Here is a 24,153-nt window from a genome sequence, read left to right as displayed (position 1 = left end):
TGAAATTATGTTTTAATTAATTGAAGTCAAAATGTTAAAAAGGGGTAAATGAGAAACAGCACTTAACATAATCTGTTATTCAGCTTTGCTGAATAAACACATTTTAGCAGTTGGCGTCAAGAAATAAGGGGCGAACTACCGTCCTTCTATCTCAGTGCCTCCGTGGCGACTTTCGTTGAATAATCCATAGAGGTAGACATCTCCCTCCGACGTCTCAATATATTTCCACCGCACATACGTTGTCACATATTTTCCTCCGAAAATCACAAGCGTACACGGCTGTGTTCAGAAACTCATTGTTTCTCTCAGTGTGAGCCACTGACCTTTACAACTCGACTCTTTTAACAACACGCAACGTCTTTAGCCTAGTCAATGCTGTTCGCTTTGAAACGCCAACAAAACTATTTACATTTATTTTTTGTTTTATACTACACACAATAACATTTGGACAGTATGTAAGCTTTTGAACGAAATGTATCATAATAAGAAATGGAATTACAACTTTACACAGTCAAAATGACGAAATTCACGCAAACAGTTCCCACCCCACTAATAGACAGTACCACTTGCTCTGCGTAAAGAGCATTGGCATATGCTGTATAGACTATCAAAACAGTTCAAACTCAATTATTTAAAAACTTACAAAAAAATATATTGTATATTAAGTTTTGAATTTTAATCTGTCTTGAATGTTTTACTGCCTTGAGTTTGTTGTGCCATTACAATGATAATTATAGATTTGTCACTGATTAACTATTACGCGCGCGCACACACACACACACACACACACACACACACACACACACATATGGAGACTTAAATTTGCAAATATAGGAATAACTTCAGATTTAACTGTACACGCAATTTTGGAATTCACTAGAACATTCTATGCGACTCACATGGATAGCTGGCGTGCATTAGCACGCCGCTTTCCCGATTCTGGGTGGCTCTCCAGCGCTGGATAAAATCTCCTGGTGGATTAATGACGAGCGCCATTACGCCGGCCAGCCTTGTTGTTGTTTTCTCATCGTCTCCCACATTCCACTAGGTGAATACTGCGCTAATTCCTACATACCGCCTCAGTGACATGATATGCAAACATTTTGAAAGCATTCTCACACCTTCAGATGGGACAACGTTAGACAGAGGCAGACACAAATTGCATCTTAGGGGGGAAGAGGTGGTGACAGCATGGGCATCTGGCCACCCTTTTCCATTATTATCTCTAAATCCAGACTAACATGCCGACGCCGTGAAGGCTCTGGTATAAAGCCAAGAAAAAAAAGAAAAATAGTGTATTCTATGTAAGTATAAGCAGGAGCAATGTCTGATGCGGACATTTCGTTTCTGGCTCTACTTTTTGTGACACTGGGTATCTCAGACATCACTCTAATATGGAAGCCAAGTAAATTTCTCCTATTTTTTGGGTTGTCAATGTACCAATGCATGCAAAAGCATTAGAGAGTGAGATGCATGTCAAGGATCCTACAATTTCAGCAGATACTGGCCAGGATCTGCGAAATGGCTAAAGGGATCAACGATGTCTCTAAATAAAACAGTTGATGATGAGTCTACATAAAACAGATAAAACACCCGCTGTGAAGTGCATGGCAGAAGGTACTTTGCCGGTAGGCTTTTTAATCATCATTGTCTTAAATTTTCTAGTAGTATTAGTTACTAGTAATAATAGCTGGTTCTGTTTAGTATATCAGACACTATCAGCAACGCATAAAATTACTTAAATTACTTGAAATTATACACCGATTTTCAAACTTATTTGTCTTTATTTTGTTCACTCTCATGGAGTTCATGGCGATAATTAATGTTTTAGCACACGCGACAGTTCATTAAGTTACATACAAGACAATAAGTTCAAAGTACATTAGTTGGCGTAACTCAGCTATGCGTAACACAGTTTGGTTTTAACCGTGTCAGTTACAGTCCATTTGCGTAAGTGTTGTCACTGCGGTTTATAGTACTCAATGAAGTTCACAGTATTCACAGTCTAACACTTTGCTACATGACATTTATGTCGAAATTTAGTTTTTACCGTGCCCGAAAAATAAGAATATGGTCATAAACTATAGTGTGCTTCTGTCTAGTACGATTGAACAACACCTGCAGATACGCCACGACGCTGCACACTCACTGATAGTCGGCGTTTGCCTGCAAGCTATCGACATCGCTCACGCATCACAGTACGTTCAACAGTGCTGCTCATTATAATTGTGCGCATCTCACAACAGCATTAGAAAGAACATCATACATACACTGACAGTTTTGCATATTCAATGAAAAAGGATGCATGTCGCAATATTAATAAAGCAAAAAATAATTACATTTCATACTAAAGACCAAAACAACAAGTATTCTCAACCATCAAAGATGGGACAGAAGAAAGGAAAGAAGGAAAAGAAAAAAATTATCTCCCATAATTAGCAGTATCTTCACACTGTCCATTTCCTCCTGCCCCCTCCCTGTCTATCTCCTCCTGCTCCTCTCTCTGTCTCTTTGCTCCCCCTCCCTCTGACCATTGCTTCTAACCCACCTTCTGTCCATCTGCTTATACTCCTCTGTTCCTCTGTCCAACTCCTTTCCTCCCCCTCTGTCCATCTCCTCCTCGCAACTCTGTCCATATCATCCTCCTCATTCTTTTCTGCTTCTCCTTCTCTCATCTCTTTGTCTATCTCCTACTCTCCTTTCTCTCTGCCCATTTCCTCCTCTTTCCTTTCTCTATCCATCTCCTCATCTACACTCTCTGTCTCCATCTCCTCCTCCATCTCTCTCTGTCCATCACCTCCTCACCCCTCTCTCTGCTTATCTCTTCCTCCCCCTGTCTCTGTTAATTTACTCCTCTTTCCTTTCTCTGTCCATCTCCTTCATCTCTGCCCATCTCCTCCTCCATGTCTGTCCATCTCCTCCTCCCTCTCTGACCATCTCCTCCTCCCCAGCCTTTTCTCCATCTCCTCCTTCACTCTATCTGTCCATCTCCTACTCCCATTTCACTATGTCCATCTCTTCTGTTTTCCTTTTACTGTCCATTTCTCCTTCCCTACTCTCTCCATCTCCTCCTCCCCACTCTTTTCTCCATCTCCTTCTCTCATCTCTTTGTCCATCTCCTACTCTGTCCATTTCCTCCTCTTTCCTTTCTCTGTCCATCTCCCCATCTCCTCTCTCTGTCTCCGACTCCTCCTCCATCTCTCTCTCTCTGCTTATCTCTTCCTCCCCCTGTCTCTGTTAATTTACTCCTCTTTCCTTTCTCTGTCCATCTCCTTCATCTCTGCCTATCTCCTCCTCACTGTCTGTCCATCTCCTCCCTCTCTGACCATCTCCTCCTCCCCAGCCTTTTCTCCATCTCCTCCTTCACTCTATCTGTCCATCTCCTACTCCCATTTCACTATGTTCATCTCTTCTGTTTTCCTTTTACTGTCCATTTCTCCTTCCCTACCCTCTCCATCTCCTCCTCTCCCTGTATTGTCCATCTCCTCCTTTGCCCCCTATGTCTGGCCATCTCGTCCCCCCCCCCCCCCCATTCTATCTCCAAGTTCTCACCGACACCCCAATAGGAGGTTGCTGGTCCTTACCGCCACACTATTTCTTTCTTTACAGACGGTAAGTAATAGGTGAAACAAATTTCGTTGAAGTCCTTCCATGGGTTTGGGAGAAGGTTTTCATCCGTAGCCTTGTCCACATACACGTCACATTTAACATAAACCACATATATTTGTTCATATATGTCATCTGTACCTCTAGCTGTTTCTCCCTGCAGTTCCATTTTCACACTACTCAATTTTCATGATATTATATCTTCTGGACTATGTGTAGCACAATAATTTAATTCTGCACTTGCATCCAGTGGTCTATATAACTACTGTCTCCAAAACATGTTGCAAGTAGAGTTAGTAGCAAAAAACTTAAAGTGACTTGCATGACGTGGCAGTTTTCCCCACATATCAGTATTTCAAGTGACACCTCCTGATGTACGTGTCGTACAATGATACAATTATGGAGATACATTCAGAGACATTTGTGGATAATACCTGCGAAGTGTGTTGCGAATAGAGTTAGCATCAAAGAAGTAATAAATTAAAAATATCATGGATGATGTGGCAGCTTCACTGCATGAATAGCGAAATTGGAGTAAACGATAAACTTTCTCCTTTCATACTTTTTTTGTGGTGTCTACAAGAAAAAGTTTTGTAATTGTTTAAAATTACGCGTAAAGTTTATTGCATGTCACTAAGTGTTCTCCTTCGCATATATTGGATGACTAAAGTACGGACATTCGCGCTTACTGGGTTACATTGCTTTTTCACCCACCCCTTTGATATATAGATGGTTCTTACCCTCATAGCGTTTCTTTCCAGTCAGTAAGTGATATGTATACCAAATTTGGTTGAAATTGGAACAGTTATTTAGGAGGAAATGTGGAATATACATACAAACACACATACATAATTTTTATAATTGGGTAACTGAAGGTAATAGCGCCATGCATTCAGTTAATTGTTTCTAAAGTTGTATAAAAATCTGGAAAATGTCTAATTTGTAATGATTTATGCCCTAATACGTCCCTTATGCCCTCCTCTGAAAATAATTGGCCTATTAGATATTATTTTGTATATAGCAAAGGGAAAACTAGTGTTTGTGAGTAGTAGTGAAGGTAATAACGCCACCTAGAAAGTCTCTCACATTTGAGACAAACAACATTAGTAAAAAATGAAAAAATGTATTATTACAACAAACAACAGAAACGATACATTCGATGTTATGGAAACGAAGCAAAATTTAAACATACAATGAACTTCTAATTTAGACACTTTGAAGTTCAGCTCAGACATCTTCGCACAACGCACACAGCCCTGATTTTTGTTGACTTATTATCGCACGTTTCATGATACCATGTTTTACATTGCGTGCACTGCATCCAATCCTCTTGCTCCTTTTGTCGTAGAAATAACCACCTCAGTCGCCGCAGTACAGATCCTTATTACAGAATTTGGAGTGTGGTTCAAATGGCTCTGAGTACTATTGGACTTAACATCTATGGTCATCAGTTCCCTAGAACTTAGAACTACTTAAACCTAACTAACCTAAGGACAGCACACAACACCCAGTCATCACGAGGCAGAGAAAATCCCTGACCCCGCCGGGAATCGAACCCAGGAATCCGGGCGTGGGGAGCGAGAACGCTACCGCACGACCTTTGGAGTGTGCTTTGATTGAGGTTTTCTTGACAAAATTTGCAAAATTTCCAGTTTGCGTCTTCTCTTGACGCATGTTCAGCCAGTCTCAAGGAGTTCTTCTTGGGATGTTAAATGTCTTTGAAGCCTTTGAAACTGTAATTCCAGATTTAACTGCTTCAAGGGCCTTCCGCAAATCCTCAGTAGTCCACTTTGCACGAAGATTTTTACAGGGCGTACCCATTTCGTCACCTAGAGGAGAAAAATAGAGAAATTGCGTTATTGCATGCAGGTGTCTTATTAGTGTTTTTTATCAACTGTACTGAGAAATATTTAAATATCTTAAAATTTATTTATGTGCTTTAATACACAAAAGAAAGTGTTTTAATCACATAGTAATCTGAAAATTAAGTGAGAACGACGTTAGACATTTATACGTGCCTGCTTTGATTCACAGTAAATGTGGTGTCACCGCCAGACACCACACTTGCTAGGTGGTAGCCTTTAAATCGGTCGCGGTCCGTTAGTATACGTCGGACCCGCGTGTCGCCACTGTCAGTGATTGCAGACCGAGCGCTGTCACACGGCAGGTCTAGAGAGACTTCCTAGCACTCGCCCCAGTTGTACAGCCGACTTTGCTAGCGATGGTTCACTGACAAATTACGCTCTCATTTGCCGAGACGATAGTTAGCAAAGCCATCAGTTACGTAATTTGCTACGACCTAGTAAGGCGCCATTACCAGTTACTATTGATGCTGTAAAACATGTACCGTCAAGAGCGATGTTTACCATTTATGGATTAAAGTTAAGTATTCCACAGCTACGTCCTTTTTTGCTAGTCTCATTTCCTTGACCTGTTCCAGACCTCACGCCAGCATGCGTGAGCTAAAACGCGTGCCTTTCGGCTTCCTCTCATAGTGGGTTGGCTCTCTTGCCAATCCACAACAGTAAATATTCAGCGTCAATAGAAAGGAAACTCTTACCACTCGAACTCACTCTGGCGGGTGTCCTACTCACACTGAGGTTGCTGTTGCTGCAAGGACGCTACAGGCATACAGTGGAAACTTCCCCTTTGTTTTTCGTTACTTGCACGGTGCTGTGGTAGCATATCGGAATACTTCCAAACCAGCCGATAAACTGCGAATGACTTTAAAACCAGCACGGCGCAGTTACCTTCAGTTATCATATGTATGGATTCGGTAATCCACTTCATCTCCTCGAAATCTGTTCAAAGAAGTATGGAACTTTAGGCCCCATCTATACACGTAAACAGTACATTAATGAAAACGTAACGTGAAATTGACATTGATTCTCCTGTACTAGCATACGGTACAGGTTTCGCGGGTAACATAACTCATCCACTTGCTGCACCTGTCACTAAACGAATGAAAAAACACTTTAATGCAATCATTGCTGTGCTAACTTACATTCTCCACAGATGAGTAGCATTTGTAAGTACTCTTCATCGATGTACATTGCATTCCACACAAAGCTTCAACTGAAGACGATTGACTGAATGACCGATGCGCTTTTTCCTTGTGGTCCCCTTTGTTTCCTGTCGATTCCAGCAAGTAGATGAGTTATGTTGCACCGGGTATCATTACTGTGTGCTAATTTAGGAGACTCAATGTCAATTTCATGTTACTTTTACAGTAACATCCCGTTCACTTTAACGGTACGTATCGATATGTTTTTCTACAGCTCTTGAGGAGAGGAAGTTGATTACCGATTAAAAATTATTGGGTGCTATTAAAAGAAAAGTATTGGTGTTCATATCTTTGTAAAGAACAAAATTACAAGAAAGGGAATCATGCTAGTTAATGTCCCTCTTGTAGCTAAACAACGTTCACTTGATACATTATTTATTTTTTTCCTGGAAAAACGTTATTTGGGATTGTGAAGATAAATGATACACATTCTATTTAATTTTTGCTATAGACTTTTTGTAATAATTTTCATTTTTGTTTGTTTTTAGCCCTGCTGCCAATGTAAATCCTGTTCAATCAAGACAAAGTGCGTAATGTTCCAAGGCCAGTGTCTATTTGAATAAAATTCTTTTGTACACTGGAGCATCCCATTTTAAAACTACCACACTATTAAAATCGATGTTGCACTCTGAAGAAGACTATTGCAAAGACGGGCGGAACGTCGATTTTAATAGTAGTTTTACTGTCATAAAAAAGTGGCCTAATGCACAAAAAGTATTTTATTCAAGTACTGTAAATATTGGCTGCATGCGAAGGGAACGAGCGGTCTGTTAGGTTCCTCGAAATCTATTTCGTACTGCTGAACCATGCTGAAAATTATCCTTAAGTGTCATTTGAAAGTGTACACTTTATTAATTCTGATGTACTGCTTGCTTGATGGTATAAGAATGACGTTACAAGCCGCCATAATAAATAAGCTGCCCCAGCTGTATGTGGGCAGTTTTCTGCTAGTTTCGGATGTTGCTCGCACAGACGTGGATGCAACACGTGATGGTTTGGTTTGACACATTGTATAGTCATCTCTGAGTAAAATTATCATGTCAGAAATTATTGAAGTGAATTACTGAAGTTATTAAAGTGGACCAACCACATGTTTTTACACTCATGTTCAGAAAAAAAAACAACATCTTCAACGACTGGAGACAGGACGTTCATGTCCACAGGACTGTACGTTAGCATTTTCTGCAGAAATGATTAGCAATTGAACATGTCATCCCATGGGTTCAAGGTCAACATCGATATCGCGGCGCAACACCACCTACTGATAAAATGTGCCTGCAGTTCCCGTTGTCGCTATAAACCGAAGAGAGAACGTGATGCATCCGTCCGGGAAACTGCTTCTCGTGTGAGACGAAGTGTTTCGGCAGTGCAATGGGTGTGTGCAGAATGGTTCACGGAAGGCCGTAGAACACGAGGAGATGGGTCAGGTCGCACCAGCGAGACCACCCCCCTGAGAAGATCGACACCTCATCCGAATGGCATTCCAGGACGGATCTGCGTCCTCCTGCGTCCACATCGTACACTATCAGGGGTGACATTCGTAGCCGTTTATTACGGCATCGATTACGCGGGTGCCGTCCACTTCTCCGACTACCTTTGACGAACGTGTAGAAAAATTCTAGACGGTCATGGTGATGGAAGGAGGTCACTAGGGAAAGGAATGGCACCAGATGGTGTTTAAGGAAGAATCCAGGTTCTATTTGCATGAAAACAGTAGCCGCACTTCAGTTCGCCTCAGACAGGGGGAGTGGCATTGCACAAGACGTACAGCACCACCTCAAGGCCTTATAGTGTGAGGTCCTATGGGCACAATCACAAATCACAGTTGGTGCGTGTCCAGGGCACTGACCAGTGCGCCCTACGTGAATGACATCCTGTGACCCGTAGCCATACCCTTTCTGCACAACACCCTAAACCCCATTTTTCAGCAAGATAATGCACGACCATATGTTGCTGCATGAACACGTGCCTCCTTGGAGTCACAGGATGTCAGCCTTTTGGCTTGCCCGCCAGGTCACCTGACTTGCCACCAATCGGAAATGTATAGGATTTCGTGAAACTACGGGTGCAGCTCTATGACCCAATGACAACCACCAGAGATGGACTTTGGAACCAGGTGAATGCAGCATGGATGGTTATACCACAAGACGCCATTCATGCCTTATACGCGTCGCATGGAACAAGTTATCGGAGCCCATGGCGGACCCCATGCCTGCTAGGTAACAGGACAGCTGCTGAACCGAGTTGACTGAAATGCTAATCACTTCTGCAGAACGTACTAATGTCCATGTTCGGTGAATATGAACGTCCTATCTCTAGTCGTTAAAGATGTTCTGTTTTTTTCTGAACATGAGTGTATTTTGTGCTGGAGAATGATAATAACAATAATAATAGTACATAAATTAATATTCTGTAAAGTTTTTCTTTGTTACTCAACCATTTATCGCAAAACACGAAGCAGTGGACCTACAAACCTGCACAGAACGACCCTAATAAGCTATATATATCTGTGGGAGTTATGGATTTGAGAAACACTCATGTAGACTCGATTCATAGGCCAAACACTAAATATCTGCGTATTTAAACACACACACACACACACACACACACACACACACACACACACACACACACACACCCCAACTGATACCATGACGTCATTGTTATTTATTACTGGTTTGTATACCTTAGTTTTTGGTGTGTTCATTGTACACTGTTTTAGACATTACAATTTATGTTAACGTCTAGCGCCTTCAGCAAATCGGATGTGACTCAAACTCGTTTCTAATTTAGGAACGTGAAAACTTATTTACACTGTGGCTAACGAGAACAGTATTTTTTCTACGATTTCCTCGCCTGACTCGTCTTTCTAAATTTATTTTCTATCATCTTATGAAGCCTAATGGAACCTGTAGTACTGATTTATATATTCTTGCGTATATTAATACAGGTTCCATTCGTGAAATGTTTTCTCAGTAAAGAATAGTACAGATACTACTGAAGTTCACTCAAGAGTTTTAAATATTTGGACGACAGTGGAACTGAAGTGTGTCGTCATATGAATGAGCTAGAAAAAATTCTAACTTAATTGTAATGGAAAGCTGTAATCCATTCGTTGCTGAACGTAGGAACCAAGGAAAATGGAAAATTTCAGGCTTGACAAGCGCTATGAGAGGATGGAAATGGTAACAGAATAAAGTGCTGGGAAATTATAATAATAGTCGTGATTTCACTTTTCCAAGGCCACTGAGTAAGTATGACGGGAAGATACCAGAAGATCACAAAAGATACCAGATTTTACTGAAACGGGGTTTCTGTAATCAATTTAAATTATGTATTAGCTAATTAGGTGCTGAAATTTGCTACCATAACTTAGGGGTACTATATTGTCAAGTGAACTTCAAGAATTTGAACTGAAAGAGGGTGCAGTATTGCGAGGTAGACGAGCCGAAGGAATTTGACGAAGTATGTAACGACTCTGTAAGGACGTTACGGATGTGGAAAATCAGTTGAATATACTTAACATTGGCGTAGCTGGAGAATAGTACTAGGATGGGAAAGGCAGAAACGAAGTGGCCTTGGATAATGTATTAGCTACTACGATAGATAAATAAACGACGATAATTTTGAACGTTGAATGTGAAGGGTAAAGTGTAGGTCACTCGGAAATTATTTGCAAATGTAGAAAGGTATAGAAAAATAGATGAATGTTGAATGTGATGAGGTAGATGGAAAAGTGAAACAGGATAACGTAGACGCTGCACACAGTCTAATTAACATTTAGTTTAGCAAGCACAGAACACGAAATACAATCAGCGCTTGTTACTGGTATAGCTTTATAGCAATAATATGTGAACTTCTAATGCAAATACCCTTTAACGATCAAGAGCTGCCCAGCAAACAGTGGACAGAATAATGGATTATTACTCCCCAGGCACCGGAATGAAAAAGAAGTAATTAGGGAAGCGGGTATCAAGGAGTATTTGGATAAGTATAGCAGAAGACTGTAATATATGCAACAGTCTTCCATAGTACAGTGAAGGTCATAAAAAGTGTATATTTATGCTCAAGGAGAAAATGAGTACGCTCTTAAGGCCACTACACGTCTGACTCTCACTCCTGACGCCTTCTGCCTGTTTCAGGACCGCGCTGGGCTCCTTCACCTGGTAGCCGTCTGCTGAAACACGCTCTGGTGCTGTGAATCTCCATTGTGCCAGTAGGACTACGTCGTGGAGACCTGGCAGTCCACTCTTGTTATTGCTTTTTCTACATATATTGTAAATGTTGTTATTTTTTCAAAATAAATATTATTATAACTCGTTAATAACTTCTATCTTATCGAGATTTTTTTCCACGAGACTCGTGTGTCATAATGTTTCATTTTTCAAGAAACTGGTTTTGGTAAATAGAGAAAACCAAGTCACATTCCCCGTATCACTACATGGCCAAATGATAATTTCAACAATCGCAATTGGTTGCGTGCTCAAACAGTATAGTCTTTTCACTATAGGAGACGAACAATTGAAGAAATTGTACTGGTATATCTTGACGCAGGACTGAAAAAAAATGTTTCTTTACTTGTAGAAAGATATTGGCGGACTTAGGAAGCAGACATACACTTCATAATTTACCAACACAATTTGTAGAAAATTGTCTAACCTTCATGTTTCAGTAAATAAATATGTATTAAAAATTGAAGAGTTTAGAAATGGTGAAAAATAACGATAGTATTTGTCAAAAGTTAGTGCCCTGCGTTTCATTACATTCAGAATAAGTAAGTAACGTGGATCCTGATACATGCAGGAAAATAGGAAAACAATATTTTAGTTGAAACTTCCTGAGAGATTAAAACTGTGTGCCGGACCGAGACTCGAGCTCGAGACCTTTGCCTTTCGCGGGCAAGTGCTCTACCAACTCAGCTACCTAAGCACGACTCACAACCCGTCCTCACAGCTTCAGTTCTGCCAGTACCTCGTCTCCTGTGGTGTGAGGACGGGCAGTGAGTCGTGCTTGGGTAGCTCAGTTGGTAGAGCACTTGCCCGCGAAAGGCAAAGGTCCCGAGTTCGAGTCTCAGTCCGGCACAGAGTTTTAATCTGTCAGGAAGTTTCATATCACCGCACACTCCGCTGCAGAGTGAAAATCTCATTCTGGAATATTTTAGTTCTTCCTATTCTGATTTTATAACAAACTGACAAAAAACTACTAAAACAACGAAACAGAAAATAGACTGCTCGCATCAGCAAGGAGTTATTTCTTTCCGTACTGGTAGAGGGTGATGGGTACATGAGGTATTAAGTAGGAACTGTTTTCCATTGCTTATTAGTATACTGCTTCAGCTGTGTCGTTACATTGTGACAAGTTCTTGTTGAAATCGGTCAACTCGGCGTTAGAGGACGCGTAGTTTACCACATATACCAAAATGCCATCTTCATCCAAGGGAAGTATCCAATGTACACCGTGCGCCAGACTTGTAAACTCATGTGCTGTGTTTTCACATTGTACCCCACGGAAGTGTCAGAGGGCCGCTGCTGTTCGCTTAGCTGGGTGTCCACGCTACATGATTTACAGGACGTTCCCACCTCTGGCCGGCAGTGAAGGTGAATTTTGTGGGAGCGAAATAACACAATAACGCATTTTTAGCTAACGCTAATAGTTTTAAAACAAATTAACCCGTTAATCGGAGTTGAGATATTTCGGTGTTGCACTATATTGAGGTGACGGAAGTCATGGGATTCCGATATGGACATATACAGATGACGGTAGTATGGCGTAAAGTAGGTATGAAAGGGGAGCGCACCGGTGGAGCTGTCATTTGTACTCAGACGATTCATGTGAAAAGGTTTCCGACGTGGTTATGGTCGCACGAATGGAATTAACAGACTTTGAATGCGGAATGGTAGTTGGAGCTACAAGCACGGGACACTGTAATACGGAAATTGTTACACAGTTCAGTCTTCTGCAATCCCCAGTGTCAAGAGTGTGTCGAGAATAGCAAATTTCAGGCATCACCTCTCACCACGCACAACGGAACGGCCGATGGCCTTCACTTAACGACCGAGAGTAGTGGCGTTTCCGAAGAGTTAGTACTAACAGACAAGCAACACTGAGTGAAATAATCGCAGAAATCAATGAGGGATGTACGACGAACATATTCGTTAGCGAAGTGCGACGAAATCTGGCATTAATAGGCTCTGGCGGCAGACGACCGACGCAAGTGCCTTTGCCAACAGCGTGACATCACCTGTGGCGGCTCCCCTGGAATTGTGACCATATCGGTTAGACCGGTAGACGACTAGAAAACTGTGGTTTGGTCAGATAAGTCTCGATTTAAGCTGATAAGAGCTGGTGGTAGGGTTCGAGTGTGGCGCAGACGCCACGAAGCCATGGATCCAAGTTATCGACAGAGTACTGTGGAAGCTGGTGGTGGCTCCACAATGGTGTGGGCTGTGTTTACATGGAATGAACTGGGTCGTGGTTATGTTAGGCTACTTACAGACCATTTGCTGCCAATTATTAACTTCATGATCCGAAATAACGATATCATGTCACCGGGCCACAATTGTTCGCGATTGGTTTTAAGAACGTGATTCTTGAGTTTCTCCCGGCGTATTTGATGATCAAAATATCCACGGGTGTGTTGCCGGTCTATAGTGTCCAACGGGCACAATATTTCGGCGATCATACATGTCGCCATCATCAGGTGAACTGACGGACTGAGCTCCTGTGAACGTGCCGGCACGGAGATCCGTACGCTATGGCTGCTCAGAGGGAACTGGGTTTGGTCGCGGCGGCGGCCGATTTAAATACCCTCCGCCCGCGGCGCGCTCCCTCCGCCGTCCGCGCCCCGCGCCACGGTCGCGCGGTGGAACAGATTGCGACGGCGTCTGAGATGACGTCGGTGTGATGGCTCTGTCCGCCGTGGTCGTCACAACTATACGTTTGCTCGATTTACTCCTGATTAATCCAATCGCTGGTTCCCAAGCCTTGCTAAGATTAAAGCCACAGTCACGGTTTATGAGGTCGTCATTGGTGCGAATTTCGATGGCCTCTCTAACAACGCTGTCCCAGTATCTCAACGTCTGTACCCGAATCCTCGTGCGGTCATACTCCATGGCGTGATTTTCCGACAAACAATGTTCAGCGACCGCCGACTTGCTCGGATACATCAGTCGAGTGTGCCTCTGGTGTTCACGGCATCGATCCTCGACGGTACGCATCGTCTGACCAATATACGACTTGCCACATTGACACGGAATCTGGTACACGCCGGTCTTCCTCAAACCGAGGTCATCTTTGGCTGCATTTATTCCATACACAGGCGCTCTCTCGGGGAAAATCGCCCGCATTCTGAAGAAACACCGGGTCGGAACTGTGTTTTGTCCTCCAAATAAAACTCGTGCACTGGTGGGGAGCGCCAAAGATGACCTCGGTTTGAGGAAGGCCGGTGTGTACCAGATTCCGTGTGAATGTGGCAAGTCGTATATTGGTCAGACGATGCGTACCGTCGAGGATCGATGCCGTGAACACCAGAGGCACACTCGACTGATGTATCCGAGCAAGTCGGCGGTCGCTGAACATTGTTTGTCGGAAAATCACGCCATGGAGTATGACCGCACGAGGATTCTGGTACAGACGTCGAGATACTGGGACAGCGTTGTTAGAGAGGCCATCGAAATTCGCACCAATGACGACCTCATAAACCGTGACTGTGGCTTTAATCTTAGCAAGGCTTGGGAACCAGCGATTGGATTAATCAGGAGTAAATCGAGCAAACGTATAGTTGTGACGAGCACGGCGGACAGAGCCATCACACCGACGTCATCTCAAACGCCGTCGCAATCTGTTCCACCGCGCGACCGTGGCGCGGGGCGCGGACGGCGGAGGGAGCGCGCCGCGGGCGGAGGGTATTTAAATCGGCCGCCGCCGCGACCAAATCCAGTTCCCTCTGAGCAGCCATAGCGTACGGATCTCCGTGCCGGCACGTTCACAGGAGCTCAGTCCGTCAGTTCACCTGATGATGGCGACATGTATGATCGCCGAAATATTGTGCCCGTTGGACACTATAGACCGGCAGCACACCCGTGGATTTTTTGGTTTTAAGAACATTTTGGACAATTCGAGCGAATGATTTGGACACCCAGATAGCCCGATATGACTCCCATCGTACATTTATGGGGGATAATCGAGAGGTCAGTACCTGTACAAAATCCTGCGCCTATTATACACTTGCAATTACGGACGCTTATAGAGGCGGCATAGTTCAATTTTGCTGCGTGGGACTTCGACCGACCTGCTGTGTCCACGCTATGTCCTGTTGCCGCACTATGCCGGGATAAAGAAGGTCCGGCACGATATTAGGAAGTATCCCATGACTTTTGTCACCTCAGTATAATTATAAAAAGAGAGTCTGTCAAATTACATAGCAAGTAAATATGAGAAAGGTAAGCATTCATCCAATGAGTCATCTACATTGTTCATCTTTCAACGATTGTAACAGACATTCCAATGTAAAAATAGTGCAGTACGCATGAACCACCAGAACGAAACGTGTTTCTTGGAAAGGTTGGTAAATATTTCCACACTCAAAAGTCTCAAAATAAGCTTCGGACAGAAACCGAAAATCATGAACGACGATCAGGAGAGGGATAAGAATTACGGAATAAAAGATGTACTCATTATTGCCACATGGAATGTACAGGGTCACGGTAAAATGAGATCGAGTTTAAAAAAATAGTGAATATTATTATATTAACATAGCAGTGATTACAAAAAGCAAAATGAAGTTAAAAAGTGGTTAACAGAGTAGCACCTGAAAAGTGATTAACGGCTAGAAGATTACCTTATACAGTGGAGTAGAACCTGAGCACTTTGTGAAATAGCAGTTTTGATAGAAAGAAAATGGGGAAGATAACATACGGCAGTATGCGTTAGTACACAAAAGGATCATCACAGTGAGACTGAAATTCGATAAAGGTCATATAATGGTTACCGGAACCTACGTACCAAAGGAAAGAAGGGACAAACAGATCTGTACTACAAAAAGCTACAGAAACGCCTGAATAAAATAAACAGCTCTGACATTGTCATCTTGGTAGGGGACGTAAATATAGGAATAGGTGAAGAGCCCATCTACCACTTGATGGGCAACAACAGATAAGATATTATTAATAACAACGGAATAAACCTGATACAGATGGTCGCCTGAAAGCACCCAATTTTTCAAGAGAAGAAATACACATGGTCTGCAAGAGACCGCAGATCTCTTACTGACTAGCCGAAATAGTAAAAAAATGGTGTAATTTCAAGGGTGATTGGCACCAAATATACGAGTACAAGAGGAGAGTTCAGCTATAGGAAAGACGGAAAAAAAACAGAACAAAAAGAAAAATGAAAGAATTCCGAACATTACTTTTATGGTACATCTGTTCCAAGAAGAGGTTTTAAGGGATCCACATCAATTCCGTCAAGTGAAGATGTAACTAAGGTATGGACAAACATTAAAAATGTCGTAATGCAGGTCGCTAGATATGTACTAGAGTAAAAATCCAAAATGAATCAAAAAGGGGACTTAAAATTTTGAACGTAGAGATAGAAAAAGCTATAGAGAAGAAAAGAAAATCATGTAGAGTGTTCTTGCAGAAACATGCAGAGGAAGCTAAAGAAGAGAGTAAGACAGGCACATTTGATATACACCTCTACGCAGAGTTGAGCATGACGTTCACGGTAGACAGAAAATAGCATATATACTGACTACACAGATAAAAAGAAAATACAAAGATACTGCAAATGTAAATATATAAAAATAGTCATAAAGCTGCACAAATCGTTATAAGAAAGTATGGTGTAGCCCGAACGGAGAAAAACCAACGGAAGAAATGCAGAGGAAGTGATAGGTCTAATATATTTGACAGAATTAAAACAGGAATACAAGGAAAGATAAAATAGAAAATTTTCAGAATCAGTTGGAACAGATGTGGCGTAACATTTCTAGAATTCAGAATTCTATGTCTCTGTAACATTTGTTGGCTTGCAGGCGAAATATAAGAAGAATGCAAGTGTGCTTAAGTTATTTCACTGTTTACAAGAAAAGACACAAGTAACACAACTATTTGCAAAGGAGTCAGTGTTCTGAATGCTTCTAATAAAATCAACAGCAAATTTATTAACGAGAAGCTTCGAAATATCTTTGATTAAATTTCATTAGAACAAGAAGGTCATGTGCCGACTTTTTAACAAAGTATATAAAAAAGCAATTTGCCACCGCACGTAGCCTTTATCGTTATTTCACCACTACCACAGAAAAAAGCTATGGCCAATAATTGAGAAAAGAGGTTTCCACAGGCAGCTGAACAGTCCACCACGGTAAAATAAATAAATAAATTAGAAGAGATACTGCCAAAGAGCTGACACCAGAACTAGAGATAAATCAAGGAGTATGCCAAGCCAAAGTTGCAGTACGTTTCCAGAAAAATTCAGCATCTACGTCGACGACCTAGTCATTCAAAGGATGATTATAGCGGTGAAGTCATGACACATAATAAGTCATCACACATAATTCTTCGTCAAATTAGTAGTCTGACAGCATTGAGGAGTGCTATCTGTAACGAAATACAATGCCTAGCTGCACTAAGTACATTTTTTGAATGCCACTTTGTCAGACGTGCCTCTGATTTTTCATCATGAGAACAGAAAACTCACCTTATTAACATCTAAATGGAAAAGCCGCTCTCGTAAGGTGTTCGACGAACTCGCCAGACTTTAAACAACAATTTTTCGAAAACGCTTGAAAATCGTAACGTAATAGAGCAGTGTTTTTTGCATGTACAGTTGTACAATCATAAGAAAGATGAACAAAAGAAGTGACAAATGAACAAAAGAGTTGACGCGTTGAGTGTATGCTTCCGTTGTAAGCTCTAAAGTTACTAGTTACCTAAAACTATTTACACTAGATTGCATTAAATTCAATGAAGCGATAAGAAGCTTACTGTAAATTAGAGATGCATGTTAAGGAGCTTTGTTAATGGAGAGGCTCTGTCAAAAGAGATGGTTGTGGATGGCGTACCTCAGGGTAGTGTGACAGAGGAACAGCGTGTCCCATTTATCTTGACCAACCTAAATAACTTTGTCCAGATGCAAATTACAAAATGTTTCAAGCGAATACTCTTTAGCAGTCAGGGGGACATCAATCAGCATGATTGCCTTCGTTGCAGCTTTGTTTTTTACAAATGAACAGCAGTAAGTTGTCTTACTCAGCTTATCTCACAGGACGAAGCATACTATGGTGCAACGGGCCAGTAGTACACGAAATATAGTCAGACACACACCATAAAGCGCACGGAGGATATATGTAGATGTATATAGATGTAAATAATAGAAATATACACTGAACAGAGAAAGGAACTGATACACCTGTTCAATATCGTGTAGGCCTCCGCGAGCACGCAGAAGTGTTGCAACACGACGTGGCATGGACTCGACTAATGTCACAAGTACTGCTGGAGGGAACTGACACCGTGAATCATGCAGGGCTGTCCATAAATCTGTAAGAGTACGAGGGGTAGAGATTTCTTCTGAACAGCACGTTGCAACGTTTCCCAGATATTCTCAATAATGTTCGTGTCTGGGGAGTTTGGTGGTCAGCGGAAGTGTTTAAACTCAGAAGGGTGTTCCTGGAGCCACTCTGTAGCAATTCTGGACGTGTGGGGTGTCGTATTGTCCTGCTGGAATTGCCCAAGTGCGGCGGAATAGAAAATGGACATGAACAGATCCAGGTGATCAGACAGGCTGCTTAAGTATGTCAGAGTCGTATCTAGACGTATCAGGGGTCCTGTATGACTCCAACTGCACACGCCCCACACCATTATACAGCCTCCACCAGCCTGAACAGTCTACTGTCGACGTGCAGGGTCCATGGATTCATGAGGCTGTCTCCATACCCGTATACGTGCATCAGATCGGTACAATTTGAAACAAGATTCGTCCAACCAGGCAACATATTTCCAGTCATCAACAGTCCAATGTCGGTATTGACGAGCCCAGCAGAAGCGCAAAGTCTCGTATCATGCAGTCATGAAGGGCACACGAGTGGCCTTCGGCTCTGAAAGCCTTTATCGATAATGTTTAATTGAATGGTTCGCACGCTGGTACTTGTTGATGGCCCGGCATTGAATTATGCAGCAATTTGCCTTGTGTCACGTTGAACGATTCTCTTCAGTCATTGTTGGTTCCATTCCTGCAGGATCTTTGTCCGGCCGTAATGCTGTTGGAGATTTGATGTTTTACGGGATTCCTGATATTCACAGTACACTCGTGAAATGGTCGTACGGGAAAAGACCCACTTCATCGCTACCTCGGAGATGCTATGTCCCATCGCTCGTGCGAAGACTTTAACACCACAGTCAAACCCACTTAAGTCTTGATAACCTGCCATTATAGCAGCAGTAACCGATCTAACAACTGCGCCAGACACTTGTTATCTTATATAGGTGTTGCCGACCGCAGTGCCGTATTCTGCCTGTTTACATTTCTCTGTATTTGAATATGCATACCTATACCAGTTTCTTTGGCGCCTCAGTGTATAACGAACTGCAGAAATATCCGTCAAAAATATACTTGATCGAACAGTCTTCGGGTGTAGTACCGGTTCGAAATGTCCAAAGGTCATAATATTTCGGCGATCAGATATGGTATAAGTTCTCTGTCCGGTCTCGTCGCCAGATTGTTTTGTTCGCTGAGGGCCTTCTTAACGAAATTCAATGCTGGTTCGCAAGCCATTCTAAGATTATAAACGGAATTTCAGATGATGAGGTAGTCACTGGTGCGAGTTTCTACAGCCGCTCTAACGACGTTGTCCCAGTATTTGAAAGACTGTGTCAAGATTCTGGTTCGTTCGTATTCCATCGCGTGATTCTCTGACGAACAGTGCTCTATGATCACCGGCTAGCTGGGATACATCAGCCGAATGTGCCTCTGGTGTTCTCGGCAATAATCTTCAACGGTACGCACAGTCTGACCAATATATTGTCTTCCCACATCGATATGCAATCTGGTATACGCCGGTCCTCCGTGAACCAAGATCTTCTTTGCCGCTTCCCAGTAATGCTCATGTTTTATTGGGCGAGAAAAAGACAGTTTTTACTCGGTGCTTCTTCAATATGCGTCAAGTGTACGGTATAAAGGCAATGGTTGCATCTTCCTCCTTGACTTCTTCAATCTCCACAGGCTGTACTGTTGTGGTAGGGCGGAGAGCGCGCCTACTCTGCCATTCTGGCTACCCGTTTTTTTCGGAATAGAGTTCTGAGATGTTTCAGCTCCTGGGACAGCCTCCCGGGAAAAATCGGACGCATGTTGAAGCACCGAATGAAAACTGCACGTAAACAAAAAACACAGAAAACCGACAAATATCAGTGGATAGAGCATCTTCCAGAGTTTTTAACTCACATTACAGATTCTCTGCATGGGCACCGTATGTGACCCCGCATACATCAATATATGTACGTGCTTGAAATTTGTCACTATGGAGAGTCCCAAGGTAATCCGCTTTGGAAATTTTCATTGAGTGGCCTGTCTACACACGGGAACCAACTCGATTCGAAGCTATGGAGCGGATGACTTGTCTATATGTTCTGATACATCCTCTCCCCTAGTGGTGTATTCCACCCCTACGTCACTTCACATACTACGAATCGAAATTTGAACAGATGCAGTATCCCCCGAAATGTGTAATTCTTTTGTATGTCTTGTAGTTATCACGCAGTCGTCTTCTGAAACCCCAGCGATACGAATAACTCCGTAATTCAACAACTATTCTCTAGCCGACATATCCTCGTCAGATCAGCCTTTTACTCGTATTTGTAATTAGATAATAAATTTTGGAGCATAGTTTCCATGAGCTAATTCCACGAAACCCGATATGAAAGGTTCTGAGCACTATGGGGCTTAACATCTTAGGTCATCAGTCCCCTAGACTTAGAACTACTTAAACCTAACTAACCTAAGGACAGCACACACATCCATGGCCGAGGCAGGATTCGAACCTGCGACAGTAGCAGCAGCGCGGTTCCGGACTGACGCGCCTAGAACCGCTCGGCCACAACGGCCGGCCCCGATGTGAAAGCTTTGCGTCACTTAGCCTAAGATACTTTTTAGAAACAGTTCATTGAAGTAATTGAACTATCTCAGCCGAAACTGGACAACAAAAATACCTCTATATTTAGGCAGTCAGATTCACACGGAAATGACATTATCTGTAATGTGAGGTAATTAAATGATAAACGAACACATCGCTGGCTCATAAAACACGTTGCCTAAATAAAATCGGATTACAGAGTCATATTTTACATACCAAATGCTATAGTTCCATAAGCATGTAGCTAACTTTCACGTGTATAATTAGATGTCTAAGTGTGTGTGTGTGGTTTCATTTTTACATATTTCTAACTCTACAATCCTGATGTCAACGTGGGATATGCATGCTCACAGACTCTTTCATATTGTTAATAGTACATCATAACCAGTACTTCTGCCTAGATTAATTTGAACAAACGATGAACTAAATAAAAATCATAGCATCGTTACCATATATAGCTCAACTTACATTGTAGCAATGACGTTACGGGCCCCTGGTTAAAAAGAAGGCTCCTCAGCTGAAGGTATGTGTATGTGTATGTGTGTGTGTGTGTGTGTGTATGTGTGTGTGTGTGTGTGTGTGTGGCAAGTAAGGATTGAGACATGACAAACGCCTTTTCGAAGTGTGTGTTATTTTGAACAATCATATGGTTCTGAAATTATGCTTGACCTCTTTGCAACAAATATTCCAAATAACCCTGAGCACATAGGCAGCATCGTGACAGATACAGAAATTAGTGACCACAAGACTGTTGTAGCGAGACTCAATATTGTAACATCCAAACCAACCAAAAAACGCAAAGTACTTCTATTTAAGAAAAGCAGATAAAAATCTACTTGATGCCTTCATAAAAGACAATCTCTATACCTTCCAGTCTGACTGTGTAAACATAGACCGGATGTGGTTTCAGTTCAGAGAAATTGTATCGACGGCAGTTGAGAGATATATACCAAATAAACTAATAAGGGGTGACACTGATCACCCGTGATACACATAACATTTCAGGAAACTGTTGAAGAAGGAACGAAACAAACATGCCAATTTTCAAAGAACGGAAAATCCCCAATATTGGCAAAGTTGTACAGAAGCTCGAAATTTATAACGAACTTCAATGCGATATGCTTTTAACAGTTTCCACAACGAAACTCTGTCTCGGAACCTGGCAAAAATACAAAGAGATTCTGGTCGTATGTCAAGTACAGCAGAGATAAGACACAATCAATAATTCCCTCACTGCGCGATAACAATGGTGGTGTAACAGATGGCATCGCCACTAAAGCAAAGTTACTGCACATAGTTTTCCGACATTCCTTCTGCAAAGGAGAGGAAGTAAATATTCCAGAATTTGAATCAAGAACAGCTGCCAGCATGAGTAACTTAGACGTAGATATCCTCGGTGTAGCAAAGCAGTTGAAATCACTTAATAAAGGCAAGTCTTCCGGTCCAGACTGCGTACCAATCAGATTCCTTTCAGAGTATGCTGATACCGAAGCTTCTTATTTAGCAGTCATATAGGCTACAACCGCTCGTTCACTGAAAGATCTTTACCTAAAGACCGGAAAGTTGCACAAGTCACACCATTGACCTAAGAAAGGAGATAGAAGTAATCCACTGAATTAACCACCCACAACGCTAACGTCGGTTTGTATTAGGATTTTGGAATATATACTGTGATCGAATATTTTGAGTTACCTCGAAGAAAACGATTTATTGACAAACAGCCAACACGAATTCTGGAAATATCGTTCTTTTGAAACACAACTAGCTCTTTACTCTCAAGAAGTAATGAGTGCTGTCGATCGGATGTGTCAAACTGATACCATATTTTTATATTTTCAAAAGGCTTTTGACACCGTTCCTCACAAGCGATTTCTAATCAAATTGCGGGCCATGAAGTATCGTTTCAGTCGTGCTACTGGATTCATGATTTTTCTCTCAGGAAGGCCACAGTTCGAGGTAACTGACGGAAAGTCGTCGAGTAAAACAGAAGTACTCGTAATACCTGGGCGATTTTATCTCAAATTATAAGGGTCAAGAGTGGATGTGTCACATCACTGTTTCAAAGTTTGCTGAAAAAATGTGTGTTGAAGTTCCACATGACATCCCTCCGAAACTACAATATTTTGATTTTCTAATGGTTTGTTAAAACCTACAGACCTCTCTAAATGACAGTATTTGTGAAAATGTCTTAACGAAAGGAATGTTGAAAAATTGTAATAAAGAAACCAAAAGTGACTGAGAGCTGAATTTCAATAAATACTTTGTTCCTAATACTATCAGACATGAATAATACACACACACTTACGAGCTTCTTTAATATCTTTTTTGGAAATATAAACAATGAAAATTTGTAAGTTTTTGAGAATTTAAGAATTATGTTTTGAAAATATGAAAGGCCACAGGATGTTAACTGTCTTGAGAAATGATAAAGTGGAAGGACTGCTAACTGTCAGCTATGACATTAATGCTTGAAATTCTTAAACTGTCAAAATATTTGTATCTAAAGATGTAAAAATCTGAAATTTTGTGGTTACTTAGAAATTATTTTCTCCAGAAGGCTCATCCTAAATGTTCTAATAATTTCATGGTACGTTTAGTTGGTAACTGTAATTAGAGACTGTACAGTCAGAGTGGGCAATACTTGTCTGTACAGAATGTGATAACTTTTTAGATAGTTCTAGCGCTACTCTCAAGGTCAAAAAATCATGGACACTTATATATTTAAATTTATCGCTGATTTTAAGTAAATGTCATGCAAAACTGATATTCCGGAATCAATTACTTTACAACGTTATAAATGAGTGGGAAAACAATTCATAATTTTGTTCGAAAGCGTTTTATAACAAAAATGAGGTATAGAATATTTATACCCGTTTTTATTTTTATGATATTATTCACAAATTATTACCGTATTCTGTCGAGATTTTACTTCTTCATGACTTTCCATAAATTAAAATTGCCTACAATGTAACAATCAACACTGCACTGTTGAAAAGAGTTCATTTGTCGTTTCATCTGGTTCTCATCGAACTTGTACAGCCGAGCTGAATTTGCACACGGACAATGATGATCCAACAAGAGAAGTAATGGGAAATAGGAAGTTACACACTGATCTTTAGATGATGGCCATTTGAAAACATTAGCAGGACCACGAGGTGTCGTAAAGGAGTCGGTTATATGTTGCAGCTCGTGAGAGACACTTATTGCCTTACTCACCCACCCTTGATTGTCATACACCCAAGAAATGAGGTGATTTACTACAAAGTCTTCTAATATACACTGCGGTCTCTGCATTTTACACATATTAACAGGCTCCACTTCGTAGGGAACCGTTCTTGCGATGTATGTGCCACTC

The sequence above is a fragment of the Schistocerca americana genome, chromosome 4 (assembly GCF_021461395.2).
Source record: "Schistocerca americana isolate TAMUIC-IGC-003095 chromosome 4, iqSchAmer2.1, whole genome shotgun sequence".
Taxonomy (NCBI): domain Eukaryota; kingdom Metazoa; phylum Arthropoda; class Insecta; order Orthoptera; family Acrididae; genus Schistocerca; species Schistocerca americana.
Note: the sequence above shows the minus strand (reverse complement) of the source record.